Source organism: Myotis brandtii, unplaced genomic scaffold (genome assembly GCF_000412655.1).
Source record: "Myotis brandtii unplaced genomic scaffold, ASM41265v1 scaffold506, whole genome shotgun sequence".
Taxonomy (NCBI): domain Eukaryota; kingdom Metazoa; phylum Chordata; class Mammalia; order Chiroptera; family Vespertilionidae; genus Myotis; species Myotis brandtii.
In genome coordinates, this window is record NW_005369287.1 from 3,459,660 (window position 1) to 3,466,075 (window position 6,416).

General features: G+C 42.9%; 1 pseudogene; it reads right to left on the bottom strand.

Annotated features, from left to right (window-relative positions):
- Nucleotides 1-2,939: 2,939 nt before the first annotated feature.
- Nucleotides 2,940-3,440, bottom strand: LOC106727950 (annotated as a pseudogene).
- Between the last annotated feature and the right edge of the window lie 2,976 nt (nt 3,441-6,416).

Below are 6,416 nucleotides of genomic sequence, written 5' to 3' on the forward strand. Positions count from 1 at the left end.
GGGGATTACTCTAACATTCCAAAGGTAAGTTATAGATGCAAAAGTGACAACAGACACGCTCAGTTAAGGGAAGACTGACCTTTGTCAAGGAAGGCCTAGGACATGACTACCCGCCATGACTCACTTTTAGGTCGGGAGTTTTAGTTTCAGACCATCCTATGTGGTTACTTTATGCCTCTGAGTTTGTAAGGCCCACCATGCAGGCCTTCCCTGAGCTTGTCAGGTTTAGTATGTGGCCCCTTTTTTATTCACACAGTGACCTTTGCTTCATTTATGAGCTTAAGATATATATTCTAATAGGACAGATCCAGTTGCTCCTCATAAAATGATAAAATTGTGAAGTATTTTGCTTTTTAAAAAATTGTTTTACTGTTGAAAGTATTACGTACGTCTCCTTTTCCCCCCATTGACCTCTCAGCCCGCCCCTACCCCCTAGCACAGGCCCTCATTCCCCCTAGTGTCCATTGGTTATGCTTATATGCATGCATTGTAAAATGATAAAATTGTGAAGTATTTTACTTTTTAAAAAATTCTTTTACTGTTGAAAGTATTATGTATGTCTCCTTTTCCCCCCCATTGACCTCTCCCAGCCCGCCCCTACCCCCTAGCACAGGCCCTCACCCCACCTAGTGTCCATTGGTTATGCTTATATGCATGCATACAAGTCCTTTGGTTGATCTCTTACCCCCCACCTCCCACCCTCCTCTGCCTTCCCTCTGAGATTTTATGGTCTGTTCAATGCTTCTATGTCTCTGTCTGGATCTATTTTTGTTCATCAGTTATGTTGTTGTATTTTACTTTTTTTTTTCTAAGTAGGTGCACTTCACTTAAATTCTCCTTGATTATTTTTAATCTTTCTAATTCCCTTGTTAAAATATTTCATATGATCTTATCACTCCTTTGAGATAAAGAATTGCTGTTGGATAAAATGTGATTCCATCCAGAGAATATTTTATATACCTTAAGGGTGGTGCCTAGTAAAATTTTATCTCTTGCTTCTTTAAGAAAATTTAGATGCTATCAATTCAGCCTCTAATCTTCTTGGATACATTCCTCATTCTCATTTTATGACACAGTCTCTTCTGTTTTATTTAATAGTTTAATAGTCATGTTTGAAATTGGTTGGGAAGCAATCTCAACAAATGGTTTACAGGCTCCTTTTAATGGGCAGTGTTAGATATTTATTGCTCTCAGATATAACATTGTTATTATTATTAAAAATTATTTGTTGATTGCTGGTGGTTGCACTTGGAGCTGTGTGAGACGTAGAGAAGCGATAATCACTGCCCTGTGGCCCATTATCTGGTGAATAAAAACGAGGTGTCTCGGTATGGTTTCCCTGGCTCCACGGCAGATATTCCCTCCTATAGGGAATGGACACGACCTAGAGTCAGGTGATGTATTTTCACCTTATTTTGGGGGGCCTCTTCCCACGAGTATTACTAGTAGATTTCTTGGCAGTCAAGGTGAACTCCCTAAGAGGAAACGTTAGAGTCATAAAGTAAACCGATGACCTGTGCAGGCACATCACGTTGATTCACGACTCCAGCCTCTGCATTAGGTTGGCATTGCTCATATCTGTAAGTGTTGGAAATAACCTTAGAGGTTCGGGTCATTCAAAACCCACTGGACAAGAACTATCCCCAAAGGAATGAGATAGAGGGATCTCTTCCCTAACATTGGCAAGGACACTTGACGAACTCTGCTCGTTGAGCCAATGAGTATTGTTTTCTTTAGCTTGCTCATACTTTTTAAAAAATTATTGACTTGAAAGAGAGAGAGGAAAGGTGAGAGAGAGAGAAAGAGAGAAAAATGCCGATTTGTTGTTCCACTTATTTATGCATTCATTGGTTGATTCTTTTGTTGTTGTTGTTAGAACAACTCAGCAAAATAAAATTTCCGTTTATTGTGGACAACATTGTTTCACACGTACATCAAACAGGCCAAAAATAAATAAATAAATAAATAAAGAAAGAAAGCCGATTTGTTGTTCCACTTATTTATGCATTCATTGGTTGATTCTTTTGTTGTTGTTGTTAGAACAACTCAGCAAAATAATAAAACCATTTATTGTGGACAACATTGTTTCAAATGTACATCAAACAGGCCAGAAAGAAAGAAAGAAAGAAAGAAAGAAAGAAAACAATTTTATAGACAAAAAAAATGGGAAAAAAAGAAACCTTTTTATCTTGGCCTTTTTAACCATCTCATACAAACCAACTACTTATAGTACAGCTAAGTACATACACAAAAAGTTACTGGAATGCTCAGAATAAGACTGTTTTTTGTTGTTGCTTTTGCTTTTTTTTAAAAAAGGTTTTCTTCTCCTTTGAGATTATAATGAACATGGTCACACCACAAGTAAAGTCAGAAGTAGGACAGAGAATGCTCCAAAGGCTGGTTTGTGGTCCCAAGATCATTAAAAATGGCTGACCCCTAAAAACATGTACAAAAATATAAAGTGTAAATAAAAAATACAAACAGCCCTAACCAGTTTGGCTCAGTGGATAGAGCGTCAGCCTTCGGACTCAAGGGTCCCAGGTTTGATTCCGATCAAGGGCATGTACCTTGGTTGCGGGCATATCCCCAGTAGGGAGTGTGCAGGAGGCAGCTGATCGATGTTTCTCTCTCATCGATGTTTCCAACTCTCTATCCCTCTCCCTTCCTCTCTGTAAAAATTCAATAAAACATATTAAAAAAAATACAAACAAATTTTCCTTTTTAAAGTACTTTTAAGAAAAAAAGCGGGGCCTTGGAAGTTTTGGTTCTTTTTTCCTCCCCTGTTGCAAATTCACGTTGTGGTTTTGGTTGGGTGGTGGAGAGTGCGTGTCATCTGCAGGTGGCGCTGCCCAAGGTGGGTGGGTGGGCAGGCAGGCGGGACCATGTTTAGATTCTGAGACAGGAAGTGGAGGGTGAATAGGTCACAGAGGCCTTTAACGTTTCCTTTTTTTGCTGTCTAGTCATCCTCATCGGTCTTCTGCTTCTTGGTGTCAACATCGTCATCCTCATCATCTTCAGCTGCCCATTTGCCTGTAGCTGCCTCAGCCTCCTCATCTTCATCCCATCCTCTTCCTCACAATCACCTTCCTCTTCTTCCTCCTCCCCTCCTTCCTCTTCTTCATCTACCTCATGGTCAGCCTCCTGCTCCCCCTTTTCCTCAGTAGCGTTCCCATTCGCAGGTGCATCTCCTCCGTTCTCTGCCTTCTCCACAACTTCCTTCTCCTTTAGTCCTTGGTGGTGATCTTGGAGCTGGTGTCCACGGCTGGCTGTGTCTGACATGGTGGGGCACGCCGGTGATCCTGTGCATCGGATTTTTTTTTTTTTAAAGCGAGAGTTGGAGGACTCTGGCGAAGAAGCTGCCGGAGTCCCCAGTAGCGGCGGAAGTGGTTGCAGCGAGCGGAGAGGGAGCCACAGGAACAATGCAAAGATGGCTTTTCAGAACAGCCAGTTCATTGGTTGATTCTTGCATGTGCCCTGACCGAGGATCAAACCCACAACTTTGGTGTATCCGGAAGATGCTCTAATCAACTGAGCTACCCAGCCAGGGCCTCCATATTCTGTGATTTTCATACATAATTGTTTATAGCTAATATACAGTATTTACATATTTTTATCAATACCGACTCCTCAGCTGGCCATGGCTGTTCTCTGTCGAGCCCGTGTCCTAGTCCTCGAAGGGTGTGTTCCCTCTGAGCACGACAGCGGCCTTTCGGAGGGGCCAACGCGGCTCTGTGTGGATGTGGGTGCCGGCTGCTCTGGGCCGGACTTGGAGGTGTCACTGAGGAAGTGAAGCGGACCCTGCGGGGAATGTGGTCCTGTGCCTGTTTCCTCAGCTTAGAGCCGTCTCAGCTAAAAATAGCGGAAGCTGTTCGCCATCTGCCAAAGGCAGCTGTGTGGGCCTCCTATTGTGACCTGCAGGGAACACTGGTGTGGCCGGTCATTTCCCAAGAACTGACCTTGTTTACTGGGCAAAAGTTAATGTAGCTATCAATTGGTAGAGGGTCTTCTGTACTTTTTTCTCATGACCATTGGTGTGTGGTAGGAGGCACCTTTGGCTCTCCCTTTAGGCATCCCTGTAATCACATCAACCTGTTTTGTTTTGTTTTTAAATATATATATATATATTTTATTGATTTCAGAGAGGAAAGGAAGGGAGAGGGAGAGAGAGATAGAAACATCAATGATGAGAGAGAATCAGTGACCCGCTACCCCCTTGCATGACCCCCTACTGGGGATCGAGCCCACAACCCAGACATGTGCCCTGACTGGGAATCAGAACTGTGAATTCCTGGTTCATAGGTCAATGCTCAACCACTGAGCCACATCGGCTGGGCTGGTTTTAAATAGAAATGAACAGATTTACAGCTATATCAAGCAGAAAAGGAATTTCTCATAGACTATTAAGGTTCTCATAGAATCTCTGTGAGGGCCAAGAAGTTGGGCTTGAAGGCCATGTAGCAAGGAACAATGCCCAAGTGACACCCTGCTACAGCCTAAGCGTCAGAGTCATCTCTGCTGACCACAGACCCCGCGGTTCCCACACGTGATGCTGGGTATATAGATGCTGAATCTGCACGTTGTCCCTCCAGAGCGGATGTTTCTGCCAGTGCTATGCACCTGTTTCCCTCATCGGAGTTGAAGTCTTACATGAGTGTGTCTCATCTGTGCAGCCTGGGTCACAGGGGAGACTAGGAAAGTGATGGTCTGACCTCTCTACCCTGGGAGGCAGGACTCACAGGAAGTGATGCTAACGTAGGAAGAGTGTCCAAGGAGTGCTGAGTAAAACCGAAACCACAATACGATAGTACTGCTGCATACCTACCAGAGTGAATGCAACGGAAAAGACTGACAGCATCAGGCAATGGAACTCTCATCTGTTGCCGGTGAGAGTGTAAGTTGATACAACCACTTTGGAAAATTGTTTAGCAGCATCTACTACATCTGAACTATACACATCCTATGTATGACCCAGCAATTCCACTCTTAAGGTATATACCCAAGAGAAATGCATGCATTTGTTCACCAAAACACAGATATTAGAATATTCATGGTAACACCGTTTGTAGTTCCCAAACTGGAAACCACCCAGATGCACATCACAGTAGAATGGAGATGATCGGAATTGAGTATTCACACCATGCAAACGACATAACCATCAACATTAATGCACTGTGCCCTGGAATAGGATGGATGGATCTAGCAAACAATGTTGAATGGAAGAAGCTCAGAAACAGTACATTCTGTATAATAATATCTGTATGGAGTTCTAAAACCAGCCAACTCATCTATGGTGCTGGAAATAAAGATAGCATTTTCTTTAGCGGGGCAGTAGTGGTTGAAGAGGCAAGAAGGTGGCATCCAAAGTGCTGGTTGCCTTCTGTTTCTTGATCTCGATATGGTTACTTGCATGTGTTCAGTTTGTATTTAGGTACTTTTCTGTAGGTATACTTTATTAAAAAGTATTACAAGTTCTTTGCTTAATCCCCCCCATTCCCTCTGAGATTCATCAGTCTTATATGCATAACCCATGGACACAGACAATTGTTCGGTGAAGTCCTGGGGGAAAGGTGGAAGAGGGTCAATGGGGAAGAAAAAGGGGATATCAGTAATACTTTCAACACTACAGATAAATTAAAAAAAAAATCAGGATTCACAGGGTTTTCTGCTCATCCACCCTATTTTTGATGTAGTAAATAACCTGCAAATCATGGGGCTGCTGGATTATGAAGCAATGATGCACTCTTGTCTGGTACTACTTAGAACTTACGAAACAAAATAAAACAGAATTGAAGATGCTCCATATTTCTTCTTCCCTGCTTTATTTTAATAAGCGCTTTATATTTCTAAAGAAAGTAATACAATACAACATAACACAGTATAATACAGCACAACAATGTAATGTAATACAGATGCTTGGGTAGCTACAAATAGGACATACGTTCCTTATGGCAAGTGTGTTGTTTGTAGGAAAGAATATGTACCAAGTCAGATATCACCAGAGGGAACAGGGAAACTGGCCACCTGGAAGGCCAAAGGGGCCAGGATAACATTTGTTTACCAAACATTTGCTTTTAAAAAAAATTTTTTTTAAAAAAATATATTTTTATTGATTTCAGAGAGGAAGGAAGAGGGGGAGATGCTGGGGTCCAGCCCCAGCGGGTCCAGGGGTTCCCAAAGGTTGGACGGAGTCGGCGAAGAATGAATGACACGGAGGCAGTGTTCAGGTGATCGTCATAGCCAGGTTCCTCTTGTCAGGGTCTAGCCAGGATCTTCAGCCAGGTTCTGTCGCCAGGTTCTCCAGCCAAGTTCTGTCCAGGATCTCCAGCCAGGTTCTATCCAGGTTCTCCCGCCATGTTCTGTCTAGGTTCTCCAGCCAAGATCTGTAGCCAGGTTCTGTCCAGGATCTTTTGCCATGT